The 15,793-nt window shown below is 43.5% G+C and overlaps 1 protein-coding gene across 1 annotated transcript in view; it reads left to right on the forward strand.

The window, feature by feature from the left end:
* Positions 1-1,073: 1,073 nt before the first annotated feature.
* The window catches only part of FNDC3A (fibronectin type III domain containing 3A), a 219,592-nt gene continuing 204,872 nt past the window's right edge, over positions 1,074-15,793 (forward strand). Inside the window, exon 1 of the mRNA XM_081082785.1 lies at positions 1,074-1,195. The gene's annotated coding sequence lies outside the window, so the exon portion shown is untranslated. The remainder of the gene's footprint in view (positions 1,196-15,793) is intronic.

The following is a 15,793-nucleotide window of genomic DNA, read 5'->3' on the forward strand; positions in this document are numbered from 1 at the left end:
ATACACATGTAATAGGTATGCCCAAGAAATGCTTTAAATCCTCATACTTAAAAACAATATGGAGTTATGTTTTAGTTATTCAGAGATCAGCTTTCCAGCAATTTTGTCTGAAAGAGGTCCAAATCTAGAAGCTAAGAAAAGGGGAGGGGATTGAGTACAAACTTCCAGTTATAAAATAAGCTTCAGGGATATAATGTACAGTATAGGGAATAGAACAGATAATATAACAACTATGTCTGATGACAGTTGGTTACTTGTCATATTGTGGTAGTCACTTTATAAGGCATATAAATGTTCAATCACCATGCTGTCGTACACCTGAAACTAATATGTTGTATATCTACTTTAATTAAAATAAAAAATTTAAAAATATATTAATTTTTAAAGAAAATTAAAGAAAAGGAAACACCTCTCACAGGAAAATAACTTTTGATAATGAACAGCAATAAAAATATCTTAAGATACCACTTGATGTAGAGTCACTGTCCTATTTACTGATGGGAAGAAAAAAATTTCCATTAGCTGGATGTAGATGGAAACATCTGATTATTCATCACCTGGAGCCATAAAGAAAAGCAGTCAAGAAAGGAGAAAATAATAAAAAATAAACAGTAAAACAGGAAGGATGAAAGGAAGGAGGGGGGGGGGGGCGGGAAAGGGGGGAGCAGATGAAGAGATGAGAAGCAGTGACAGTCACTAGAAAAGGAGATGAGGACATGCCAAAGGAAATAAGAGAGATCACTAGAGTGAGGATCCTACATATTTCAGCAATCCCCTGGGACTTAAGCGCAAGGCCACGGCATGGAATGGAAGGGTCAGTCATCAACAAAGGATTTCATCCATCATCGTATTCTTTAAGAATCTAGGCAGGGAGTACCTTGTGAAAGGATTTCTGTGAAAAGGTTAAAATAAAAATACTGTTCTTTTAAAAGGCAGCCCCGTTTAAAAAAATAACAGTGAAATCAAGCCAGAACAGGGACCCTGGTGGCGTCCGGCACGGCGGTGGCAGGAGCAGTGCCGGGCCGGGCTCGCGCTCCAGGACCCCCCTTCCCGAGCCCCCGGGGCTCAGTGCGGAAGTAGGCGCCGCCGGCCCGCGGGCGGCTCCCGAGGCGGCCCGCAGCGCCCCCCCGGAGCCGAGGTGGGGCGGTCGCTGCCGAGTTCACCTGTAGATCTTCGCGCTGTGGTCCAAACTCAGGTACGGTCGTGGGTTTTCACGCGATTTGACTGGGGAACAGACCCAGGAACTACCTCCCACGTCTCCGACTGAAGTAAACACCTAAGTGTGTTTGCTGGCGAGCGAGGTCCCGGGCGGCAAGCGCTCAGGGCTGGAGGCGCCCAGCCCACCGGGGTCGTCTCCTTATCCCGAGGGGGAGCGTCCGTACGGGCACGGGCCCCGCGTTAAATTCGCGAGCTTTCGTGAAGAGGCGGACCCGCCGCGTCCCGGGAAGCGGGGTTGGCGGGGCGGGGGGTTGCAATTTGGGCTGAGAATTGTGAGGGGCCCCGGGAACTTCAACTAACGCCACATTTCCCCGGTGTGGCCCGGGTCCCGCCGCGGCAGAGGCTTCGAGAACCAGGCGCAGCCGAGCCTCGGCAAAGGGCCTGCAGCCTCGGAGGGCGGGGAGCTGAGGGGGCGCTCGGACATCGCGGCCCCGCGGGCGGCTCGCGCTCCCAGGAGAGACCCGGGGCCGCGGAGTCCGGGCCGCCGGGGGCGCCGTCGGCGGGGCTCGCGCAGCCGCACTGGGCGCGCCGACGCCGGACTCCTCCTCCCGGCTCCGTAGTAAGCATGGCGGCGGCGGCGTTCGTGGTCCCTCGGGTGAAACAGAAAGCGGGAGCTGCGCGGAGAGGGAGCGAAGAGCGGGGCTGAGGCGGCGCCGTCACAGCCGGGAAGACACCCCAAGAGTCAGCGCGCCGGCCCCCGAGCCGGCTCTGCCTCTGAGGCGGAGCGAGAGCGGCCAGTCACCGAAGACGAGGCGCCAGGGTAGCCGCCTTCCTCCGCCCCGAAGCGGCGTGACTCGGAGGTGAGAGCGCGGGCACTCCCTTCGGGGAAGGTGGGGAAGACCGACCCACCCCCGCCCCGCCCCTCGGCCGGCTTCACGGAAACCGTTAGGCTGGGGCTGCGGGGGCCGGTGCGCCGAGCGGGGCTCGGGCCGTCGAGGGCCTGGACCTCCCCGTCCTGTGGGCGCGTCGTGGGCCGAGGGGAGTGGGGGCCGCGCGGGACCCGGCCGCCGGCGGGACACCTGCGGGTGGGGGTCTCACCTCCGGGCGATTCCGGGGGCGCGGCCCGGCCACCAGCCTGAGGAGGCGGCGCGGGGGCGCGGGCAACACCCCCGACCCCCCACTCAGCCCCCCTCCCGCCCCCCGGGCCCGCGGCGCCGCTCCTGGGGGTGCGGGGGCGGGAGAGGGGCCCTGGGCAGAGGATCGGGAGCGGCCGCCGCGCCTTCGGTGTTGGCCTCCCGGCAGCCGCCGGACTTGAAACGCGTTTCTGAAGAGAATTTTCCCCGCTCAGCGTGGGGTTAAAACCTCGAAAACCCGCCCTGTGTGTTTGGTCTCGGTGGGTTGTACCTGGTCGTCCCTCCGCCCGGCGGAGGTACCACCTGTTCCGTCGGGAGGGAGACGGGCGGCCGCCCTCGCCCTGGCAGCAGCCGGCATCGCTGAACTTTTGAGACGGCTGTGGAGGGACATCCAGCGTTCGGTAAAGGAAAATGAACAAATGATTTGGTCGTGAAATCGCGGCGGCTGTTTTAATTAATTAAGGTAGTCGTTCATCGTTCTTTTATTAAATTGCGTTCAAAGCCTTGGGATATTTTTTGGGGGGGAGGGGGTGCGTAATGATTGCTGAGGTGCTAAGAACCGTGAATTAAGAAATTGTCTTTTGTGAGATTTTGTGAAAAGCTTTGTGTCTCCGCATCGATTAAGAATAACAGGCTGACAAGATTTATTTTTACAGTATAATCCTCACTCATGTATGTGTTCACCGAGGACTCTTAAAAGTGAGCAACATAATTAATTTGCTGCTTAACTGTGGTCTGTGTTTATAGTTCTTGAAACCAAAGTTTTTCTGTATTATAAGAATGAAATAGCAAAAGCTGAGCTGTTGCTATAATATTTTATCACCATGCCATTACCAGCATCAGTGCTAAACATATGCTCCTCAGGAGTTGGAACCATATGTTAGGCAGAAACTCACTGAGTTTTGTGACTACGTGCTTGTGTTTGGATGAATATTTAGTTTTTATGTATTTGTTAAATCTGTAATTCTTGCCATCGTGCAAGTTTTATTTAATTCACCTAAAAATATTCAAGAGAAATGAGTCCCTACCTTTTTGATATTTTCTTGGTTGAATTGACTTTTCTCATGTCATGAGATAAAGTGCCCACTGAGACAGATGGTGGACTTCACAGAAAACAATGCTAGGAAGTATTTTTAAAACATCTTTTATAATATAGAACCTACAGTTTTGCTTTCAGCTTTTTAGCCCGCTGATATTGTTGCCATCAGTAATAATACTAGTTAGTGGGAAGAAGGGTTGATGATTTGACAGGAAAAAAATCTTGTTCAAAATTTTTATTAAAAATTCTATATTTAAACACTTTAGCATTACCACTGTATATTTTACTATATTATTTTCCTTTCCTATATACATCATCTCAGTTTTCTTGTGTAAATTAACTGAAAATTTTTTTAATTTCAGTCTGGCTGCCTTTAGCCACCTGTATGCTTCTGAATTAACTCTCTCTTTTTCCTTTTGTCTGACTCCTCAGAATCATTTAATACTCAGGAAAAATAAACTTTTGGTTAATACTGGCTTCAGTCAAACATAATTATGAAGGTAATTTGCTTCTCCCAAAGTAAAGATATGGCTTTGAAAAAACTGATTCTAGGATTATCTTTTGATTCTATGATATCTTTTGGTATCATCTGTTTTATCACTTCCCCTCTTCATATGGGTAATTGAGAGTGGATTTCTTTTACCATGCATTTAATAATTGTTTCGATTGTGAAATTTCTACAGTATAATACTAAGCATATTTTATTACTAATTTAAAAAATTTCCCCGTTTTCTGACTAGCTAGGCATAGGTCAGGTCAAGAGACTATAAAACCCAGAAAAAAGAGAAGGGATCCACGATTAATATTCTCATTGTCTTTTGTGGCTTTACTTAGGTAAAGAGCATTTAATTTATAATTTGTCAATTTTTAGTCTAGTCTCAGGGTGGGGTAAAAGTAGATTTACAGTTTGTATGGAAAATAATACAATAAATAATAAATAACAATACAAGAATAAACTGTGTTTCTTGTACTCACAATTGTAAATTTACTTTTGTCCCATCTCTGTACTTAAGCTTCTTTTAAAAATTTGTATTTTTTAATGTTTATACATCCAAGGCTTATGCACCTTATGTTTTTGCCTATATTTTTAAATTACAATTTGAAGTAATCTAAAAAGTCTTTTTGAAAAATGTTTTTGGTGCTTTTTACATAAAAATGAATCTAGGTGGTATCTTTAAGAGTGATGTAGGAATATGCACAAGATTTTTCATTTTATTAGTCAGGTAATCAAAAGATAAATGATTGTGTATATTTTATATTCCTAGCATTTTCTAGGAAACTTCAGATAAATTCACAATATTGTAAATTCAGAAATGTAGAATACTGTGCTTATCTATCCCATTGAATCTTTTACTGCCTCAGTTTAAGACTTTGCTAAAAAGAAAATAAAAATTAAAAATGGCCCCTCTGGATATCAATGTCAAGAGCTGCCTTTTTAAAAATATATATATTTTTATTGATTTCATAAAGGAAGGGAGAGGGAGAGAGAGATAGAAACATCAATGAGAGAGAATCATTGATCAGCTGCCTCCTGCATACCCCCTACTGGGAATCAAGCCAGCAACCCAGGCATGTGCCCTTGACCTGAATTGAACCTAGGACCCTTCAGTCTGCAGGCCCATGCTCTATCCACTGAGCAAAACCGGCTAGGGCAAGAGCTGCTTCTTAAAAAGCAATGAATGTCTAATAGTGTTGAATTCGGGTGGATTTTTTTTTTTTACATGATTAAGAGCTTTTATAATTTTCTTAATATTTTGGGCTCATTTTATTTTAGAGTATTATTTAGTGGTCTCTTTTTATCTCTTGATCCTTATCTCTCTGTTCTCCCCCTATTATAGTTTTGCTTTTTTATCACATACACTTTCTAAGTTCTCAGTGTAACCCTATGATCTTCCATCAAGTTCTTTTGTGGGTGTCATCTTTTGATATTTCCAGTCACTTACTACCCTTTACCCAGCCCTCAGGCTATTTTTCTCCAAGATAGAGAAGTACACTTGGGAGATGACGTGTGCTTAAAAGATGATGAACTATTATTAAAATGGAGATACAGATAAAAGCAGTGTGATGTGTTTCCTTCCTTCAAGTAGTTTACAAATTAGTTGGGGATACTAGATTAACACATGGGAAATCATTAGCAAAAAATAACATGGTATTATTAAGTTCTGTAGCAACGACTAAAATTTAAAGGAGAATGAGGGCCACTAGAGGGCTAGAAAGATCTTGAAAGGCAATCAGAGGAAGTCAGAATTGAAGCTTAAGGAAAGATTTAGATAGGAAAAGGAATGACATTCCTAAAAAGACTAATAGATATAGCTGGTACTAGCAGCAAGGAGACCATTCTGAGAACATCCAAGAAAAAGTATTAAGAGAACGAAAGAAGGGTAGAGATTTTGGCTAAGCCTTATGGCATGCTCAAGAGAGGAATAGGCAGGGCTGGACAAGACAGTTTGGCTGTATCATGATGAAGCCATCACTGAAACAACGATACATCTACTTTGACATATTCACAGCTTAAGCTTTATGTATAAGGGATGTCTTATATGTGTTTGCTTATTATAGCTTAGATCGAGGTTTGGCAAATTTTTTCTGTAGACTGGGAGGTAGTATTTTAGGCCTGGTGGGCCCTTAGAGTCTCTGTTGGATGTTCTTTTTTTGTGTTTTTTTTTTTTTTTACAATCTTTTAAAAACAAAAAACATCTTTACCTCAAGGGCCAAACTGAAACAAGTCAGCTTTGGGTAGGGTTTGGCCAGTGGGCCTGATTTGCTGACCCTTGGCTAATAATTGTCTAGAAAATTGTCCATATAGCATACGTGAGGGGCCTTATATCATTTGTCAAAATGGTGGTTTAGTGTGTTTTGTTATGTCATTTGTATTTTCCCCTGTTATAGTAAAAATAAAAATATGCAGAAATAACTACTATTGTCATTGTTATTTTGTGGCCATACCTCTAGCAACAACCCAGATTAGGTCTTAGAACTAGGAAGCGAAAGAAGAAAAACTTTTTTTTTAATATATATTTTATTGATTTTTTACAGAGAGGAAGAGAGAGGGATAGAGAGCCAGAAACATCGATGAGAGAGAAACATCGATCAGCTGCCTCCTGCACACCTCCCACTAGGGATGTGCCTGCAGCCAAGGTACATGCCCCCGACCGGAATCGAACCTGGGACCTTTTAGTCCGCAGGTTGATGCTCTATCCACTGAGCCAAACCAGTTAGGGCAAGAAGAAAAACTTTTGAGCCAGGCCTTAGAGCAGTGAAAATTGATACATCCAGGCTGATTTAAAATTTGTGTATGGTTAAGTATATGAACTGCCTGTTTTGGTACATATTTTAAACTACAACTGGCATTTTAGAAACTTTGGCTAGGGTGCTGGGAGCAGACAGTAGGAAACCTTGTTTTTGAAAGTAGTTTAGGGTGAGTTAGTGAAGAAACAAAACAATTGGACAACCCTCAAAAACTCTAAGAAGGCTCACTATAGGTTAGCCTAATCCTATATAATAAAGAGCTAATATGCAAATGGTCGTCATGCCCTCAAGCCGTCACACGTAATGGGTCAGACACTCAACACTGGGGAGAGAGAAATGGGGGCCAGCCAGGCACAAATGAGCTCGTGAGAGAGGAATGGGGACCAGCTAGGCACAAATGAGCTTGCAACAGAGGAATAGGGACCAACCAGGCACAAATGAGCTTGCAAGAGAGGAATGGGAACCAACCAGGCTGCGGCCCGGGGGATGGACAAGCCACCCGCCCAGCAGGCCCACCTGCGCCGGCGGCCTGGGAAAGGGACAAGCTGCATGCTTCGCGGTCCTGGTTGCCAGCGGCTGCGGCTATGCCTGTGGCCGTGCCTGTGCCTGTGGCCCGGGAGAGGGACAATCTGCCTGCCCCACGGTCCCGGGTACCAGCTGCTGGGGTTGTGGCCCAGCCCGGGAGAGGGACAGTCTGCATCCCACACAGTCCCTGTGGTCCTGGGTACCAGCAGCTGTGTCTGTACCTGCAGCCTGGGAGAGAGACAATCCGCCTGCCCCGTGGATCCAGGTGCCAACAGCTGCGCCAGCGGCCTGGGAGAGGGACAAGCTGCCTGCCCTGTGGTACCGGGCACCAGCGCCTGTTGCCCAGGAGAGGGACAAGCTGCCTACCCTGCAGTCCCGGGTGCCTATGGCTGCGGCCTGGGTGAAGCCGCCAGTCCACGATCCCCTGTGGCTGTGTCTGGCCCTAGTGAAGCCAGCCTGGGTCCTAGGTGCCTGCAGCCAGCCAGAGGGAGGGAAGCCCGGGTCCCGGGTGCCTGCGACCGGCCGGAGGAAGGAATCCTGGGTCCCGGGTGCATGGCAAGGCAGAGGTGGTTAGGGGCAATCAGGCCAACAGGGGAGCATTGGGGGTGATCAGGCCAGTAGGGGAGCAGTTCGGGGCGATCAGGTAGGCAGGCAGAGGGGTTAGGGGCGATCAGGCAGGCAGGCAGGCGAGCAGTTATGAGCCAGCGGTCCCAGGTTGCGAGAGGCAGTCGGACATCCCCCGAGGGGTCCTGGATTGGGGAGGGTGCAGGCTGGGCTGAGGGAACTCCCCCATATGCATGAATTTTGTGCACCGGGCCTCTAGTCTATAATAATAAAAGCATAATATGCTAATTAGACCAGACAGTTGAATGGCCTTCCAGACATCATTCTGGACGAAGCCACGGGGGCCGAGGCAGAGGTGGTTAGGGGCAGTGAGGCAGGCAGGCAGAGTGGTTAGGGACGATCAGGCAGACAAGCGAATGATTAGGGGCGATCAGGGAGGTGAGCGGTTAGGAGCCAGTGATCTGGGTTTCTGAGAGGAATGTCTGACTGCCGGTTTCGGCCCAAGCTTGCAGGGATTGGACCTAAACCGGCATTCGGACATCCCCCGGAGTGCAGGCCAGGCTGAGTCACCCCACCTCCTCACCCCGTGCATGAATTTCGTGTACCAGATGGACAGAATGGCAGAACAACCAGTTGCTATGACATGCGCTGACCACCAGGGGGTGTGCGCGGAACATGGTGGGTGTTGGCAGCCGGTGGCAGAGTGCAGAACATGGCGGGTGTTGCCCTAAGTGGGATGGTGGAGCAGGTGAGTGGGGGTGCTAGACCAAGGTAGGGCACCGGTCACTGTCATTGGGGTAAGCCTCTGGTGGTTACTGAAAATTATTTGCTCCCTTGTGCCGCAGTCCCAACTGGTCCTCACACCTGCTGCCAGCACCAGCCCTGATCACACCGGCTGCCAGCGCCGGAGCCGCCGCTTGCACCTGCTGCCAGCCCTGATCGCTCAGCACCATCAGTGGGTGTGAGTGGCGGCTGCCAGCCCCGATTGCCCCTGAGGGCTTCTCCACCTCCCCCTGTTCCTGAGGGGCGATCAGAGCAGCAGCTGCCACTTGCACCTGCTGCTGGTGCTGGCTCCGGTCCCACTCGCTCCACGCTGTCGGCGGGTGCAAGCAGGGCTGGCACCGTCAGTGCCTGGGAGTGGCAGCAGCGGGAGCAGGGCTGCTGGCAGACGGGACTGGGGCCCGAGGCAGGAGGGGCCGGGTGGGTACGTGGAGGAAAGGAACCTTGTAGCCCACAGTTCCTTTCAAGGTGCACAGATTCGTGCACTGGGCCCCTAGTAATTGATATTTACATTGATGAGTTGGAGTCATCAGAAAAGGTTATATTGTGTGCAGATTAAGGCAGAGAAGAAAGACCTAGACATCTTTTTAAATATTTCCATTATGGCCCTAACCAGTTTGGCTCAGTGGATAGAGCGTCAGCCTGCAGACTCAAGGGTTGTGGCTTTAATTCCGGTCAAGGGCATGTATCTTGGTTGCGGGCACATCCCCAGTGGAGGGGGTGTGCAGGAGGCAGCTGATCGATGTTTCTCTCTCATTGATGTTTCTAACTCTCTATCCCTCTCCCTTCCTCTCTGTAAAAAAATCAATAAAATATATTTAAAAAATAAAAAAATAAATATTTCCATTACGATTGTTTAAAAATAAGTTATGGTGATTTAAAGGTATCAGTAATTTTGAAAATTCATTTACATGAGCTATCTCTTTGAAGTTTCTATATTTATAGATGTGTATTTCTAAGGCTTTCTGTTTTCTTTCGCACATTGTGTTTTACTTAATCATTGTCAGGTGAATAGTGGTGCATTGAGTTATGGTTGCATGAATCAGTTGGCTAGGGTTACTCTGTATTTTGTGTCATCAGAAAAACGCAAATACATTATGTATATCAGAGGTAGTATTAAGTGCTGGAAAAAGTAGAGATGTATAGGATGGAGAGCTTCCTGGATAAAATCAGTGGTGCTTTTTTTCCTTTTAAAAGCATTAAAGCCAAACAAACGCCCAAATTAACTTTGTATTTTTATTTATACTAGCATTTTCTATACTTCATAAATGTGTATGTTCTCTTAAGTTTTAAGGCAGTATCAAACTTTGCCAGTTTGGGTCAGTGGATAGAGCATTGGCATGCGGACTGAAGGGTCCCGGGTTCGATTCTGGTCAAGGGCAGCACATGCCTGGGTTACAGGTTGATCCCCAGTAGGGAGCATGCAGGAGGCAGCCAATCAATGATTCCCTCTCATCATTGATGTTTCTATTTCTCTCTCCCTCTCCCTTTGTCTCTGAAATCAATAAAAAAATATATTTTTTAAAATAATAAAGTATAGCCTTCATAAAGTGCTGCCTAATAAAAGTTTATTTAAACAAATTTTTGCTATAAGGAGAAATTAACAATTCACTTTCCCACTCACCTTTAAGTTTAGAAATTAAAATCACACCATAATTCCTGTTGCATCAATTATAATGACTTCTTTCTCTATTTGAGTCTATACTCTGTCGACATCCTGTGACTATATCTATTTCCTACTGCTCTCCAACTTTTTGTAGTACAAAGGGCATGTGTTTTGCATTAAGGAGATCTGGGTGTGTGTGCTGGCTGTTTCTCTTACTGACTATGTATAAATGAGCAATTTACCTCTCTGAGTCTTAATTCCTTCCCTTTAGGCAAGGATAATAATAGGATCTAAGAAGAATTGGTAATTATAAGAATTAAAAAAGAGAGTCTATTTAATATGGCAAGTAAAATGCTTGCCATATAATATTTATATCTAGAACTTAGTCGCACGTGTCTAATCATTGCAATCTAGGTATTCTATTTTTGTTTCACCATTGTTATCCATCTATCACTTGTTAAAAATCTTAAATGTCCTAGATATTAGAATATGAATGTCAGAAAAATGAATGTCATACTCCCTTTCCTCTGGTAAATCACACACTAGGATAAGAGATAAAGACATGTAAACAAATGCATATTTTAAAATAATTAAAAGTAAATAAAATATCTCTTCTTTTGCCTCTTCACTTGTGTGAATCCTTCCTGTCATTTAGTATTGAATTACTATATTCCCATAGTAACACAATATCATGATTGAGTACTTATCATACTGTAACATTTATATTTCTTCACTTGTCTTTCTTAACTATTAAACTATGAACTTTCTGAGTTTGAACAGTTCTGGGGTTGGCAATTTTTTTTCTGTAAAGGAACAAATAAACCAATATTTTAGGCTTTGTGGCCACATGGACTCTGTTGCATTTACTTAACTGTGCTGTAGGAGCATAAAAATGACTACAGGTATAGAATTTACCTGGTTTGGCTGTGTTCCAGTAAAATTTCATTTATAAAAACAGGCAAAAGGCCACATTTAACCCACAGGCCTTACTTTGCCAACTCCAGCAATGCTGCCGTGTGCCTGGCTAATATAAGGCACTTAGTAAATAATAAGAATATGTATTAAACAATTCTTATATTCTGGGTGCTGTTGAAAACAACTTTACATGTATCAATTTACTGAATCCTTAGAACAACCCTCTGATGTATATACTGTTGTCACCATTTTAAAAATGAGGAAACTGAAGGATGGGGAAGTTAAATAACATTGTAAGATCATATAACTAGTTAGTGATAGATTTGGGATTTGAACTCAGGAATTCTGACTCCAGAGCCTGGACTTTCAGTTATTAAGTTACACCAGTTCTGATATGTTGAATCCCAGTAGTGCAATATTGATTCAGTATTAGAAAACATATTAATGTAATTCACTATATTAATAGATCAAAGGGGAAAACTATATGAGAGTAAAAACAAAATGGCAAAACTTTTAGGAGAAGTGAACTAAAAATTATGGGAGCGGGGTAAAGAAAGTCTTTTCAGGTGAGACATAAAACTTAAATGCCATTTTAATCATTTAACTGCCATAAGCGTCTATAAATAGACGCAAGCAGCAGACCTTTTTAAATTAAAATACCGTGGCAGTTAACTGGTTAAAAAGGCAAGCAATAGATTGTGATAAACTTTTTGACATGTAATAGACAAATTAAATATTCAGAGTTTGCAAGGTGTGTCTAAGTTTGAAAAAGACAACCTGGTAGGAAATGAGAAAAAATGTAAGTAGGAAAATCATGGAAGTAGAAAACTAGCCTATAAAGTTTTGAAGAGATACTCAACCACACCAGTAATCTGAGAAATTTAAATTACAACATTAATGAAATTGGATTCCAAAAAAATATTTACTACTACTAATAAAATTGGCAAAATGTGGAAAATTTTATTAGTGTCAAATTGGAAAGTATGCATTAAACTATTGAATGAGTATAAATAGGTTCATCTTTTTAGGAGAAAAATTTGGCAGTATCTATCAATTTTTAAAGTGCATACTTCTGTATATCTATAGTACAGAAATGCTATGACAGGTTCCTAGAGAATGTTACATGGTTATTCCCTCCAGAGGGAGAAATGTATGAAGAAAAATAGAAGCAATCTGTCTCAGCATTCATTAGAATAGTGAAATAATGGTATGCCCTTACAGTAGAATATTAGGCAGCCATGAAAAAAAATGAAATAGATACAGAAATAGTTCTTTAGGAAAATAGGAAAATTTTAATGATATTTTACACGAAAAAGCAAGACACTGACCAGTACATGTGAATTCATTTATGTAACAACTACTGCCAGAAAGCCTCATATACAGATAAGTGCAGAGAAGAAGTCTGAAAGGGTACATCCCACAGAGGGTAGCTGTAGAAATGGGAATTGGATTTGGGGGCAGGAGTAAGAGTTAAAAATAATGTCTGTATGTTTTCCAGTACTGTATAAAATGTATAGCTTTTGTGATGTAACAAAATAATGAAAAAGAAGAGGGTTTGAATTTGGTGATTATGATTAGTCCTTTTTTGAGCCATACTTGCTAGTTGGAAAGCCTTGATTTACTAGTATGTCTGTTTTTCCTGTGTAGTTTTTAATAGCACATCTTCCTTTCATTCACAAAAGCCTCCAATTGTTGTGTGAAGTCATTGGTACTTTTAAAAATAGCCATGTCAGCTCTAGCTGGTATAGCTCAGTTGGTTGGGTGTCATCCTGTGCACCAAAGCATTGCCAGTTTGATTCCAGTCAGGATACGTGCGGAGGTTGTGGGCTTGATACCGGGTGTGGGGATGTGCAGAAGAAAGCCAGTCAATGTTTCACTCTAACATCAGTGTTTCTCTCCCTTACTTTCTCTCAAACAATCAATAAACAAATAAAAAATAGCCATTTTAGTATATTATTGGGTCTAAAGCTGTGTATAGTGCAGCCATGGGCAAACTACGGCCCGCAGGCCGGATCCGGCCCGTTTGAAATGAATAAAACTAAAAAAAAAAAAAAAGACTGTACCCTTTTATGTAATGATGTTTACTTTGAATTTATATTAGTTCACACAAACACTCCATCCATGCTTTTGTTCCTGCCCTCCGGTCCAGTTTAAAAACCCATTGTGTCCCTCGAGTCAAAAAGTTTGCCCACCCCTGCTATAGTGGGTTAAAGAAGTGATTATTATAACAAGTCATCCTCAACTTTTAAGTGCCAATTAGGACATAAAATTGTCTGTGTACTTTATTTTGTAAATCTCGAATATAAAAGTGGTTTCTTTGCAAATATAAAACAGTCTCAAATACCTGGATATTTTTACCCTCCATTTTAATATTAGAACCTAATGTTTTAAAAAAGTTGGTAAATTTCAACTTAAGCTGAAAGAGTAAAGAGAAGGAAGGTTCTTTAAAAAAAAAAAAAAGATGAGGGAATAAGAGCTTGTTTAGATAATTTTTAACTCAGGCATAGGTGTAGATTTATAAACAAAGAATTTGGTTATTTCAGAAGTGAGCACATTACAATACTGGGTTGTACAAACTTTTTTTCATGGAAAATACAGAAATGTTTCTTGACTTTCTTATAAAATTTTCTTTTTGAAAGTAATTAATGGAGGAAAAATATTAAATATGGTAAAGTTATTTTAAACCAGTAGCTTTTAAAGAGGAATTCAAATCCTTTTGTTGTGAACCTAGATGTTTAGGTTTAAATAGTCAGGAACATTTAAATAGTTATGATTGTATTGGATACACTGAAGAAACTAGAGGAGAGATTGAACATGTTAAGTAGAAGTGTCTTCTAGATTAAAATTATAGTGTCAAAGATACAACACAGTGGATGAGATTAACGGCATGTTAGACATTACTGAAGAAAAGATTAGTGGACATGAAGACATAGCAGTATAAACTACCTAAAATGAAAAACAGGGAAAAGAGAATTGTTTAAAAACATGAACTGAGCCTGGTTATGTGGCTCAATTGGTTGAGCATCATCTTGTCCCCCGAAAAGGTGGTAGATTAGATTACTAGTTAGGCTGGGTGTTGCAGGTTCAATCCCCATTCGGGGAGTGTATGAGAGGCAACCCATTGATGTTTCTCTCTCACATCGATGTCTCTTTGTCTCTCTTTTTCTCTTTCCCTCCCTCCCTCTCTAAAATCAATAAAAACTTAACCTTGGGTGAGGATTTTTTTTAAAAAAGATGAAGTGAAAAATTATATGAAGAAATAATCCCCAAAATTTCTAAACTTGATAGATATAAACTGAGAAATACAATAAGCATAAGATGAATAAAAATGACACCAAGGAACATTATAAGCAAGTTGCTTAAAACAAGTGATAAAAAAAGCAGCCAAAGAAAAACAGAACTAAGATAAGGGTAACAGCAGATTTCCATTAGAAGCAATGTAAGCTAGAAGATAATGGAGCAATATCTTTAGAACACTAAAAGAAAAAATTGTCAGACTCTGGTCAAGATGACAGAATAGGTAAATACTGTGTTTATCTCCTCCTATGACCACATCAAAATTTCAGCTAAATTATAGAATCACCCTTGAGAACTGCCTGAAGACTAGCTAAATAGAACTATGTATATAAAGAAGAAACCACTTGAAACTGTTAGGAGGGGTGGAGATGGGAAACAGGCTGGTACATACCTGCATGTGTTGGTTAAGAATCAGGAGGGGGGGTCTTGGCAGTGGAGGTCTTACTGAGTTAGGGGTCCCACCCCCACATGAGGCAACCTGAACCCAGACCACCAGTGCTGGGAACGTGTTCCAACAGCAACCTAACTCTGAAAATCATTGGGAATTCTGTCTGGGTGAGACAGAGGGCTGCCGGAGGCCCAGGTGTTCCTTTTATATGGCCCACACATGGACTTACTTGCTGAAGAATGCACTTGCTCTGACCTCTAGCAATGGGTAGCAGCTGGAAAAGCACCAGGGACATATGGGGAGAAACAATGTTTGGCTTCATGGTGAGGGCTGGAGGGGCAGCACTCTTTACCATTTAGTTAATTTGTTGAGTCCTCCCAACAGAGGGGTGCCAAATTCTTTTGCTGAGCCCGCCTCCTACTCAGTAGTCAGGTGCCAAATTTGAGACTCCATCAAACTCACCCCACCCTGGTGATTCCCTGAGAATCTACCCTACCCAACTTGCACACAGGCTGGAACCTCTTTCAGCAGCTATTATAGGTAGTTGTCCCCAACCCATGCTACTGGACATTCCTAAAACCTCTGAAAAGTCCACAAACCCCAAACAAGCAACACTTGCATCATTATGCCACTGTACCCCTTGTTAAGTGGCCCCCAGCCTGGCACCAGTGGCCGTTTGGCATTGGTTTGAAGCATAGCCTCTCTGAGGCACATCCAAACCCAGCACAAGCAGCTATCAATTGTGGATCACTTTGTAGCTTTTATAGGTGGCGCCAAGTCAGCAACAGGCAGGGTCTGACCTGGGCTTGCACCAGAGTCCTTCCCAAGATTCCTCAGAATCAGCATATCCAGTGATTAGCTTCACATCACACCAGAGTACCACCCATTTAGTTCTACAACAACACACATGAAAGGTGGACTTAATGGGCACCAAAGCCCTGCTACAACAAATCCCATTCTGTTTGGCCAGTCCACGCAACCATTCATCTGCTTTAGTTCTGGCCAGTCCTCAGGCCAGTCAGCCTGAAGATGAATTCTACCCACTGATGTGCTGAAAGCAGTTAAGGCTCGACCACAACAGGAGAGCATACACAGCCCACACAAGGGATACCCTGAAGCACCTGCTCAGGTGACCACAG

This window comes from Myotis nattereri (assembly GCF_964212035.1).
Source record: "Myotis nattereri genome assembly, chromosome: 2".
NCBI lineage: Eukaryota > Metazoa > Chordata > Mammalia > Chiroptera > Vespertilionidae > Myotis > Myotis nattereri.